We start from the raw sequence: 12,832 nt of genomic DNA, 5'->3' as shown, positions 1-12,832 counted from the left end.
TTAATGGCGAACACAATGGCGGAAGCTTCTTTTGCCTGCTACATTATTCTCCTGTCACGCCCTATCAGTGTAAGGTGCTACATTATTGGGGACACCTAAACTCATTCTTTAAGGGTATGACACAGGAGCGTAAGCTACCAGCCCGCATATAAAGTCACGCTTCAACCAAACCATACGGACATGCCTGCGTGTCGTACGGGTAACGAGAATGCAAACTGTTCTGGCAGAATGATTCTGATATCAACCTCCCATATGAAAGAAGCGACCTGAGTTGGCAGCTCCAACCCGCGCCATAGGGGTAACGTGCATTCAAATATCATGGCGGGCTGAATTTTTTATGAGACCGTCGCTACGTCTCTTCACGGGGTAGCTGCGGCCACCCGAAGTCTCGCTTTGGTTGTCATAGTATTGCTTTCGCAATAAAGATCAGCCTGCCATCACATTTCAATTCGCGTTACCCATATGTCATGGGCAGGAGCTGGCTACTTGGTTCGCTCCTTTCATATGGGAGGTTGATATCAGAATCATTCTGCCAGAACAGCTTGCATTCTCGATACCCCTATGGCGCACAGGCGCATTCATACGGCTTGGTTGAAGCGTGACTTCATATGTGGGCTGGTAGCTTACGCTCTCGCGTCATACCCTTAAAGGATGAACTTAAGTGTCCCCAATAATGTAGCACCTTACACTGATAGGGCATGATAGGGTAATAATGTAGCAGGCAAAAAAAGCTTCCGCTGTTGCCTTCGCAATTCAGAAAGGGTTACCGAGAGCTAAACCGCCGCTAATGTTTTCCACCTCTGTCCGGCCTGCCCCAGCAGCACTATTAAATACGTGTATATCGGCCTCGCTATAAAACAGTGAGACCTTGGCATACGTTGCTACAACTCCGTGCTTGTAATACTATTCAGAAATATCAAACCACACATGTGAGTAAGGTACGCAAAAGAACGTAAAAATCCAAGGCGCTTTTCAATCCAATAACTAAAAACGTGTGCCACACCACGCCATTAAATGAGTAAATACAGTATTTTGCTGCCCAAAAAAGAGCCGCCCACCATCGGATAAGAGAGAAAAATGATGAACGCACAAAACGCGGAATGTTTTTAAGTTGCTGAATTTTGCTTTATGCCGCATAAAGTCCTCTTTGAAACAGCCTCAACCTTGTGAAGAAGCATTTTTGTTTCACAAGGTGAGAGCTGCCTCTTCTGTTAGTTCATTGTCTGGAAATTGAACTCGGACCCCTTCTGCACGCGTAGCATAGTTGACCTCTCATCCCGCCTGCAGCGTGAAATTGTAAAAGTGGCAGCATCTGAGTCTCGCAGAACAGAGCATCTATTCTGAGAAATATTTGATTCACTCATTGATAGAGAGATTGACTGAGCGATCAAATTTTGCACATGTTTTCTAGTCTGCCCCCTCCGTCAACCTATTGTTTCCCTTATAACACAACTGTGACATCTTCAATAAAACATTAAAGCCGGTTCTCGTCGTGTCACATGTCATAGAGGGTTATGGCCAACGAGAAAATGACACGCCAGCAAGCGAGTTGTTGTCGAATGTTTTAGAAAAAAAAAAGAGGAAATATGGGAAAGTAAACACTCAGCGCGCAACAAAGATAAAAAAAAACGTATAAAGGGTATATTCAAAAAGAACAAGCATAACTTGATTACAATCTCATTATTTGTGCCGCACTTTTGCACATTCTCTTCAACAGTCCGCTGTAGTTGACGCCGCACTACGCACTCTTCGCACATTTCCTCAAACGACCGCTCTCATTGACGACAGGCCGGTCACTGCTGTTCGGAGTCCTGTGATCGCACTCTCTCGCACCACAACATGGACGCTGTATTCACTGCGCACTAGGTCCATTCAAAACAAAAACACCACAACCAAAATAAGGTAAACACGGACGGCACAGCACCAGCCACAGCAGCGCCGACTCATCGGAGGCACGCTGTCGGTTTAAATGTTCCGAGACGCACTCACGGGACGCTCACGGGTGGTTCAAGGTTCACAGCCACCGCCTTTGCGGTAAGTATCGGTGCAATACGTCAGCCTCTAACACTCGTACATCCTGACAGATTTTAACATCCTCATAAAGTAAAAAAGGAGTATAACACTGGGGGATATGGCATGCAAGCGCCAGAAAAACAACAAATAATAAAACTTAGTCCAACTTGCGCCACACGCGTTTACTCTGGTTGCGTTGTCGTTGTGATTGTCCAAGCGGCTCCGGGGCGCTTTCTGCTTCGCTTACGATCTCCTCCCCTTCACTGGAGATGTCGTCGTTGTCCAGCCGGTCTTGTGGTTTCGTCCACGGGCACTTTTCTCGCCGTTGTTTTCTTTTAGTACGAGGATTACTGGACTGGCGTAAGCTAAAGTGGTCCCGGTCACAATCCCCTTTCGCTTCAAGTCTGCGACAATATTCCGAACGATCTCTCGTTCCGCGACATTCGTCGTGTATGACCTAACCGTCACGGGGTAATTTCCCGCCATCTCATGAATGTCCATCTTCACTACAGGGGTACAATCTAGCTCGCTGAAATTGTTGAAGAAACATTCTCCATACTCGTTCAAGAACTTAAGAAGCTCCCCCTTTTGGTAATTGTTTACTGAAGGTCCAACCTCCAGCTGTTGCGCGTCGATGATTTGCCGATCTATTCCAACACCGAAATTTGTGGCTCGTGTGCACTGCAACGTGGCTCATCGGTCATCTCAACATCGACCTCTGTTACTCGCTCAAACCGCTGTCCTTTTCTGATCCCCGCTCGTGAAAACGAGCACAGTACTTTCAACATTTTCTCTGTCAACAAGGAGTTCGCCCCGAAAGGTGCCGAACAAAATTGGTCCTGAAAGATCTGAAATTGTCGACAGTGAGATCCAGTTGATTGAGTTAGGTTGCATTACGCTCTCCCTAGTAGTCTGTACACGTAACTTCGACCCATTTTTATAGCTCCAGAAGAAAGAAAGAACATTCCTTATTGCACCAAAAACGCAGGCAATCTCCAAGCTTTCCGTAAGCCACGTATGGAAGCTCTATGTAACTTCTTCCCACGAGCAGATCGACCATCAAAGTATCGCTCAAGACAACAAGAATTGAAATGCTCCTGCCTTTGACCTCATCGAACTCTAGGTAGGCGTAGCACTTCCCAATTTCACGTGCTGATAGTGTGCCCTGACTGCCGAAACATTAGAGCGTGTCATCAGTCAGCTCTGCGCTACAACGTGCTGCCGCGGCCGAGTGGCGGAGGCACCCGAAGCTCCCATTGTCAGTCATGTCGATGATGGTCTTCAGGCCGTTCCAGGTGACTTGCTGGAGCAGCGCTCCCGGGAAAATGTTTTCTTTGCCTCCCTCGCTCGCTGTGTTGGTCACGCTGTTGCCCGTTGGCTCCAAACAATGACGCTGAGTATGGCCTATCTTACCGCACCGCAGACATCTCATTTCTCGCGTCTCCTCGGGACAGTCCCATGAGATGTGTCCGACGTATTCGCAGTTTTAGGACCTTCGCTCACCATTTTCATTGGTTAGGGGAGGGGATCTCGCAGTTAGCCTTACACGCAGGCGGACTGGCCGTGTCTGTCGTACGCGGTAGGTCACTTGCCGCTCTTTCCTCCCTCGCACCACTAAACCACTGCTCTCTCTCTCTCGATCATCCCCTCGAATTCCATGATGTCATCTAAGAGGTAGTCCTATTATTTGTAAGTGCATCCGAGCAGCATAATACATGGCTACCTCGAGCGAAGACCGGTCAGAACTTGCTACCGCGTATCGCAAAACTCCAGGTTAGCTTCTCGGGAAAGACGAACATTGGAGTGGAAGTATGCTATGGTGCATTCGTTTCTCTGTGGAACGCGGTCTTGCACTTTTTTCATCTCTCGGCAGCTCTGGTTTGGGTGCAGTAACGTGCGGCGGAAAAAGTATTTTAAGTTTTGGCATGCGATACCCATTGCACTTCGGGAACGCAGCCAAACCTTGGCGACTCCAACAAGGTGGCATTTGGCAGTCTTCAGCTGAAATGAGTCAAGCGACTTTTAGACATCTTCAGTGGGGTACAAAGGAGAAGGAGATCCGCCAGCTAATTACAGCCCTTCTGAACTCGCGCATCATGTATGGATACAATTTCCAAATCATCACAAGGCGACAGCCTGACAGCCTAAAGCATAACCGAGAAACCATTCGCATTGCCATGGACCTGCCGAAACATACAGCTCTCAATGAGCTGTATGCGCAGAGCGGCATGAACCTGCTTACAGAGATTGCTGAACCGGAGAATCTCGCTCAGACGGATTGGCTAAGCTGTAACCCAGATGGCCGGTATATTCTAGAACTTCATATTGCGCCAAACAAAGAAGTTCGCACTTCAAATGATTATGTACATCCGCTTTGACCCCCGCCAGTTTCACTGACAGATGGCAGACCATTTCCATGAAATATGGCTCCTCGCTGTGCAACTGGGAGCGACGCAAGCGTTTCGCGAAGACTCATAGTCGCAGCGTAGCGAACAAACCAACGGTTATTACCACAATCATACAGACCGTTTTATCGTGCCCGCTGCCATTTTATGTGTGCGGCGTAATCTAGCAGCCAAGTTGAAAACAAACGCTGTGGGGATATGTGCCGTCCCATTCGCGGAACAGGCGACATGTAGCACACATCCACATTTCGCAGCTTTCGCACGTAAAGGTTTGCTTTCTGAAAGTACCTGGCTGAAAAAAAAACGCTTTTCAGCAGCAGCCAAGCCATTCGGTTAGAAATAAACAAAATGTGGGCTCTTGATCTTGTCGGCTGAAGGCTATGCAAGTATGATTACAATTAATGAGTAACATATGTAGCACAGAGAGGCTGTGGCGCACCACTGCCCGCGAGGGCAATGAAGCAAGCGGAGAAGAGCAGCATTCGATCTACTTTTTATTCCTGAATGACTTCTAGAGACGGCCTGTCGTAACAATTTGAGCAATGAAAGCAAGCGAATGTAGCCCTTTCAGGTCACGTTTAGGAGCAGTGCTAATCGCGCTACATTTGTTGGGTCGGCTGATCATTCATATACTGTTTATTGCTCGAGCGGCTACTGCGGGAGTTCTCACAGCGCCACTGTGGTTCTATTTTTAGTTCAGTTCAGTCGTTCAGTCGTGTCCGACTTTTTGTGACCCTATGGACCATGTCACGCCACGCTTTCCGGTCTCTCACTATCTTCCTAACATCACATAACTTCATCTGCAGTGCCTCGAGGATGCCATCTAACCATCGCGTTCGCTGTCTACCCCTTCTCCGGCGACCCTCAACCTTTCCCAGCATCAAATCTTTCTCCAGCGACTCCTCTCTTCTCATCAGATTACCAAAGTAGCTGAGCTTTAACTTTAGAATTTGACCCTCCAGTGAGCAGTCAATGTTTATGGTTGACAATATCAACTGATGTGATCTTCTGGCAGTCCAAGGAACTCTCAAGAGTCTTCGCCAGCACCACAATTCAAACGCGTCAGTTCTTCGGCGGTCAGCCTTTTTCACACTCCAACTCTCGCATCCATACATCACAACTGGAAAGACCATAGCACGAGTTATACGGATCTTGGTTGGCAGACTAATGTATCTGCTCTTTACTAGGCGGTCAAAGCTAACCATTGCTCTCTTTCCCAGAAGCAGGCGTCTCCTAATTTCATGGCTGCAGTCTCCTTCCGAGGTAATCTTGGAGCCCAAGAAGAGAAAATTTGTCACAGCTTCCACTTCTTGTCCATTGACGCTCCAGGACTTGATAGGGCAAGACGCCATGATCTTTGTCTTTTTAATGTTCAGTTTAAGCCCAAACTTCTCGCTCTCTTATACGCGCATCAGAAGTCTCTTGAGTTCCACTTCACTTTCTGCCATTAACGTGGTATCATCCGCATATCTAAGGTTGTTGATACGTTTTCCAGCAATCTTCACTCCAGCTGAAGACTCGTCCAGACCGGCCTTCCTCATGATGCACTCTGCATATAGGTTAAATAGGCAGGGCGACAGTATGCACCCTTGCCTCACTCCTTTCTCGATCGGAAACCAATCAGTAAGACCATGCCCAGTTCTGACTCTGGCCTCTTGCCCTTCATACAGGCTCCTGAGGAGACAGATGAGGTGAACTGGAACTCCCATCTCTTGGAGAGCTTGCCACAATCACCTGTGATCTACGCAATCAAACGCTTTCGCATAATCAATAAAGCAGAAGTAGATGGGTTTCTGGAACTCTCTTACTTTTTCCATGATCCAGCGAAGGTTGGCAATTTGGCCTCTAGTTCATCTGCCCTTGCGAAACCCAGCTTGCATGTCCGGAAGCTCCCGATCCACATACTGCTGCAGCCTACCTTGGAGGATTTTCGACGTCACCTTGCTAGCATGCGAAATAAGCACGATCGTGCGGTGGTTGGAACAATCTTTGGCACTGCCTTTCTTAGGAATGGGGATGTAAACTGACCTCCTCCAATCCTGTGGCCACTGCAGAGTTGTCCAAGTCTTCTGACATAATGTATGCAGAATGTTAACAGCGTAATGGTTGAAGTTTTTAAGCAACTCAGTTGGAATGCCATCAATTCCGCTAGCTTTGTTCTTAGCAAGGCTGGCTAAGGCCCATTCAACTTCACTCTTCAGGATGCCCGGCTCGAAATCAGTAATCACAACCGTATTATGTTGGGTTTGCACATTCGGGTCCTTCTTGTACAGTTCTTCTGTGTATTCCTGTCACCTCTTCTTTATCTCTGAGGCTTCATTGAGGTCCTTGCCTAGTTTGTCCTTTATCATGCCCAGCTTAGCACAGAAGCTTCCTTTGATATCTTTGATTGTCTTATACAGAGCTCTGGCGTTCCTCAATTGGCTGCTGTCCTCCACTGCTTGGCACTGTATGTTCAGGAAGGCATTCTTATCTCTCCTTGCTATTTTCTGAAAATCCGCATTGAGAACCTTGTATCTTTCTTTTTCCCCCATAACTTTTGCCATCCTCCTTTCCTCAGCTATTTGAGAAGCCTCTTCAGATAACCAGTTTGCTTTGTTGCATTTATTTGCTTTGGAACTACCTTAGTAGCAACTTCTTCTATTATATCACGAACATCAGTCCACATCTCTTCGGGTTCTCTGTCTTCTAGAACTAATTCTTGAAATCGATTCCTCACTTCCACAGCATATTCTAATGGAGTTTGATGCAGATCATACCTGAAAGGCCTTCTAGTTTTCTGCGTTTTCCTCAATCGAAGCTTAATTTTGGCAACAAGAAGCTGATGATCGGTGCCACAATCGGCCCCATGCCTTGTTTTTACTGCTTGTATAGCGCTTCTCCATCTCTGCCGACCAAGAATATAATCGATCTGATTCCTGTACAGACCGTCCGGTGAAGTCCATGTGTACAGGTGCCTCTTGGGCTGTTGAAAATGAGTATTCGCTATGGTCAGGTTGTTGTCTTGCCAAAACTCTACTAGCCTCTGCCCAGCTTCATTTGGCTCACCAAGACCGAACTTGCCTGTAGTTCCGGATATTTCTTCACTCCCGACCTTAGCATTCCAGTCTCATATGAGAAAAACGACGTCTGATGATGGGGTGGGGTCTAAAAGGCATTGTAGGTCCGCATAAAATCTCTCAACGTCAGCTTCTTCAGCAGTAGTGGTCGGTGCATAGACTTGGATAACTGTTATGTTGAAAGGGTGACCTCGGATCCGAAATGAAATCATTCGGTCGTTTCTGGGGTTGTACCCTAGCACTGCTTTGGCCATTCTTCTGTTTACTATGAGAGCAACCCCATTCCTTCTCTTGGATTCGTGCCCACAATAAAAGACATAATGGTCGACGGAGTTAAATTCTCCCATTCCGGTCCAGTTGAGCTCGCTGATACCCAAGATATCAGTGTTCAATCTGTCCATTTCTCGCTTGACGACATCTAGTTTTCCTTGCGTCATAGATCTTACATTCCATGTTGCTATGTGATATATCTCCTTGCAACATCGGATTTTCCGGTAGCTTCCCGACACATCCACAACTGAGCGTCCTTTTGGCTTTAGCCCAGCCGCTTGATTCGTCCTGGAGCTACCAGGAATCGCCGTTTGTTCATCCTCAGTAACATGTGGGACGCCTTCCAACCTGGGGGGCTCATCTTCCGGCGCAAAATCATTAATGGTATTGTGACTGGCCATAGGGTTTTCTTGGCAGGAAATACTGGAGTGGGTTGCCATTACCTTCTCCAGTGAAACACATTTTGTCAGAACTCTCTGCCGTGACTTGTCTATCTTGGGTGGCCCTACACAGCAGAGCTCACGACTTCATCGAGTTTCGCAAGCCCCTCCGCCACGACAAGGCAGGGATCCATGAAGGGGTCCATTTTTAAGGATCCATTAACTATTTCGGATCCACTTACTCTGCCTTAGGCTACTTTTGTTGGGTGACAAAGCCGGGGTGTTCAAGAGTCCGCTATAGGTAATCAAATTTCAGCATTGCCTACATGGCACACCACCAGTTTGCCGGTATGTGCGGGGAATGGCGATAACTATTGGCGACGGCGGGAGCTGCTCTCCTGCAATTTCTTTGCCTTGCCGCTAGCTACGTTAGTATGACGCTGCCGTCATGCAGACATGCAGATGAAAGAAAAAAAATGGACAGTTGATACTTATGGGATAGTGACCTTAAATTATGTCCTCGAATGATATCAGCGAAAGTTGCTTTTATCAACAATTATATAGCCCATTTGTCGCCGCAAGATTTTCTTACTTCAGGAAATCGCTGCTCTTCCAATAACCATATTCCCATTTATTACCGGTAGTAAAAGATTACGAGATGCGAGTTTAAAAATGATATCGTAGCGCTGTTTCATTCAATAAGTTGACAATCAGTTAATCCTTAAGCATTGTTGTGTTCCAAGTGGGACATGGTTATTCATAATTTCTTAAACCACTGGTGACTGCATCGAAACAAATTTTCTTTCCCAGGTGGCATCTTGTAAACATTTGCCGCAAGGAATATCATCAGCTTGTCCCAAATGCTGCCGTTTCTGCACTGGTATTAAGTTCTTCCTGTTCCTTCTCTACAAACATAGCGTTCAGAACTCGCACGAAAGGCTGCCGACGAGAGAAACATTTTTGCTTTCTTCTGGAAATTTATAGGCCGCTCTTCTTCGACCGATTGCAAGAGTTGCAACTGTAACAACGCATATACCACCGCTGTTGATCTTTTCACCATCTTTTATTTATCTGTATTCGATTGCTTTCATTCGCTAATTCGCACAACAGGGTAAAAAAAAAGATTTTGTTCGCTGCGACACCTCTTAGCAGCTAAAATGCGGCCGACGGAAATGAAACGACCAGAGAAGGAAGGCAAGAAAGGGGCGAAAAAAGAAAGAAAAAGGATGGGGTATGAAAAAAGCGTATAAAATATAAAGAAGTCTCTAAATATAGCGCATCACCCACATACGCGAACAAGCTTAGACACGTTTCGGCTATTCAAGACACTTTGTGTGCAAAAGACTTCAACGCGTGTGCTTTCTCCGTTGAATGCCCTGGTGATCCCGCTGCTATCGCTGCGTCCCCAAACCCAGAGAGGTGGAATCGAGCCTATTTTCCTCCTCGGCGCGAAAACGTCTATATACTGATACGGCAGAGACAATATTTCCAACCACTGATGCCAATGACAGCGAGACTGGTGTTCCAAAGTATGTTTGGACGGTGGCGTGGATCGATGTCACCCATCACGTGGTGAATACATCCACACTGGTCATCGTGATGACGTCTACACTGTAGAAGTATAGCTTGCAGTCCGTTTAAAGCTGCGCAGTGGGTCCTACAAACCTTTCTGAAATATTACTCCAAGCACAGACTCTATCTCTTTAAACGGACTCGTATCGCGCATATGAAGTGTGCAGACAAGTGACTTCGATTCCGTCAACGTACACTAAAATAGCCAGTAATTTATTAGCGACATTTGTCGACCTCGATCTCAAGCTTAACATTAGTGCAACGAATTTGTGAGTGCCTGCACACGCAGGTATATAAGCAAGAGAGTGGCCAACAGTGAGGCGCGAGCAGCAGCACGAAAAGTATCAACCGCGCCGAACGCAATTTCCACCATAGCGGGTTATAAAACATACCGGTTGGAACCCTCCACCTTCAATGAAATTACAAGGAAGACGTGGCGCAAGACCCTTGAGTACACCTGCAATGGAAGAGAAGAATGCGCAGAGGAACGGGCGCGTCTCCATTCCCCCTATGCCGGAGGAGTCATCGAGGGCCACGCAGACATCAGTCCGCCGCCTCGCAACTAACACTTCAGTAACCAAGTCAATGAGGCAAAAATTATTCCACAAGGACCCCGACGAAACATGTGCCGTCACTGCCGAAGTCGAGCGACCGCTGTCCTTATAGTATGGGACTATCAAGACTATTCTGGAGTTAGGGCTCTTGCCGAAATGCCCATTGCCATTCGCCTGGCCAGCCACATCGACAGCGTAGTTCCGCTGTCTCTCAACTAAGCGGTCGTCGCTATGCTCTGGACAAAGCTCGGAGAGTTTGTTGACTTAGGACCCATAGCCAAGCTTTAGGCAGCTGTCGCAGACAAGCGAATCAGTACCCGCATCAGCGGCCGTGACTGTGGTGGGGCCAGATGACCGCACGGATGCTAGAAGCAAAAGTGCAGAGTGACTCATGGGTTTCAATAAAGCAATGTTTCAATCACGCTTTCCTTAATCTGTTATTTTGCTCGTCGCAGAGCTATCGAATTCATTTCTTAATCATAAAATTTTATTTCTAGGTTATAAATTGAATTGGTAAAACGTTTATTTAGAGCCTGCAGTAGAACGCCCGCTCGCGCGCGCGTGCTCCGGACGGGGTTTACGTCGTCCTCTGGGCACCGGCCGCGCGGACTGGGTGCCCGCTCGCCGTGGCCGGCTCGCTGGTTCCCTGCCGGGCCAGCACCGTGATGACCTGCTGGACGGCCCAGAGATATTCCTCTTGATTGTCGCTCCCTGCGGCTGCTTCCAGTCGCGGCGATATCCTCCAAGGCTTAGCTTCTTCCTGGTACTTGTTGCAATTCCACAGAATGTGTGCGAAGCCGGCCGTCTCCGTTCGGCAGACTCTGCATTTGTCTGTCGGGTGCGTCTCGGGATACATTCTGTGCATCAGCGACGGGCTGGGGAGTGAGCCCGTCTGCAGCTATCTGAATAAAACGGCTTGTTGTCGACTGAGCGCCGAGAAAGGAGGTGGAAGAGTTCTGCAAACTAGGCGGAACGCCTTGGTTATTTCGTTCTAGTCGGTCATTCGGTCCTTGCTGCTGAACCACATCGGCCAGTCTACCAAGGCGCGGTCCGTTAGCGCTCGCGCCTCGGCGTGTGCCGTCTCGTTGTGGTTGGCGTTGCGGTCTGACGCCTCGCCCGCGTGCGCGGGAGCCACTTGATTCTCACTTGTCTGCTGCCATCGTCGTTCTTGGTTACCTGCAGTATGCGCACCGCTTCCTTCGCTATCCTGCCTTTGGCGTAATTTCTCACCGCCTGCTTCGAGTCGTATACCACTGTGTGGCAGTTGCGGTCGGCGTTGGCCAGGGCGGTGGCCACCTCCTCCGCTTGCTCTGCCTTGGTGCATCTCGTGCTAGCGGTCGTGCGAACGGTGCCGGTCGCGTCGACGACGACCGTAGTGAAGCCGTGTATCTTGGCGTACTCAGCCGCGTCAACGTAGCGTGCGTGTGTGTCGGCCGCATGCTGGTCTATCGGCGCCTTAACTCTCTCTGCTCTCCTCCCTTTGTTATAGTCCGGGTGCATGTTCTTCGGTACCGAGTCCACTCTGATGTTGCGCCTGACCTCATCGGGGACGGGGAGCTGCGTCTGCTCCCTGCCTTGATATCCAATTCCCAGGCTGTCCAGGCGGGTAGACGAGGAGCTCCGACTTGCTCGGCGAGCATCTGAGCCCCGTACTGTCGAGTTGGTCTTCGATCGCATCAACGGCCGCCTGTAGGGTGAATTCGATGTGGACATCGCTTCCCCCTTCCACCCACAGCGTTATGTCGTCCACGTATATCGTATGTAGGACTTGCTTGATGTTCCTGAGCCTTTCGGCCACTCCTATCATCAAGAGATTGAAAAGCACCGGCGAGATGACCGATCCCTGAGGTGTGCCTGTGCTTCCCATATTCTTCTCCTGTGCTTGGAGGTCCCCCGCTCTTCTGTCCGTGAAGAAGTCTTTGATGTAATTGTTTGATCTCTCTCCCATGTTGAGTTTCGAGACTTGGGATAGGATCGCCGAGTGCTTCAACTTGTCGGAGGCGCTCTGCAGGTCGAGTCCCAGTTCTGCTTTGTTGTCGCCGGTGTTGCCGTCGATGATCTGGTGCTTGAGCTGTATCATGGCGTCTTGGGTACTTAGATGCTGCCTGAAGCCAATGATCGTTTCCGTGTAGATATCTTCTTTCTCGAGGTATTCTTGCCACCTGTTGAGCAGGACGTGCTCCAACATCTTGCCTACGCAAGATGTGAGCGATATGGGTCGGAGTTTATCCTTGCCGGATGGCTTGCCCGGCTTGGGGATCAGGATGATCTTGGCCTTCTTCCATTGCGTCGGCAGCGTTCCCGTTTTCCAGCATTTGTTGTAGTAGCTCGTGAGGCTTTCTATGAATTTGTCGTCGAGGTTCTTAAGCGCCTTTTTAGGGATGCGGTCCAGCCCGGCCACCGACCTGCTGTTGCGGTCCTGCAGTACCGTGCGAACTTCTACGTCTATATCTCTGTCGATACGGGCGTTAGGCAGCCCTCCGTACGGCCCGTGGCACTCCGTGGGCGTAGTCGACAGGTATCTGTCGCTGATGCGTTTTGTCACCTTATCGGCGCCGTGTTTAGTGACTTCTCGATGG

Source organism: Amblyomma maculatum, chromosome 9, assembly GCF_055883805.1.
Source record: "Amblyomma maculatum isolate TAMU_Amacu chromosome 9, ASM5588380v1, whole genome shotgun sequence".
In the NCBI taxonomy this organism is placed as follows: domain Eukaryota; kingdom Metazoa; phylum Arthropoda; class Arachnida; order Ixodida; family Ixodidae; genus Amblyomma; species Amblyomma maculatum.
The sequence above is the reverse complement of the archived record's forward strand: the minus strand, read 5'-3'. Positions refer to the sequence as shown.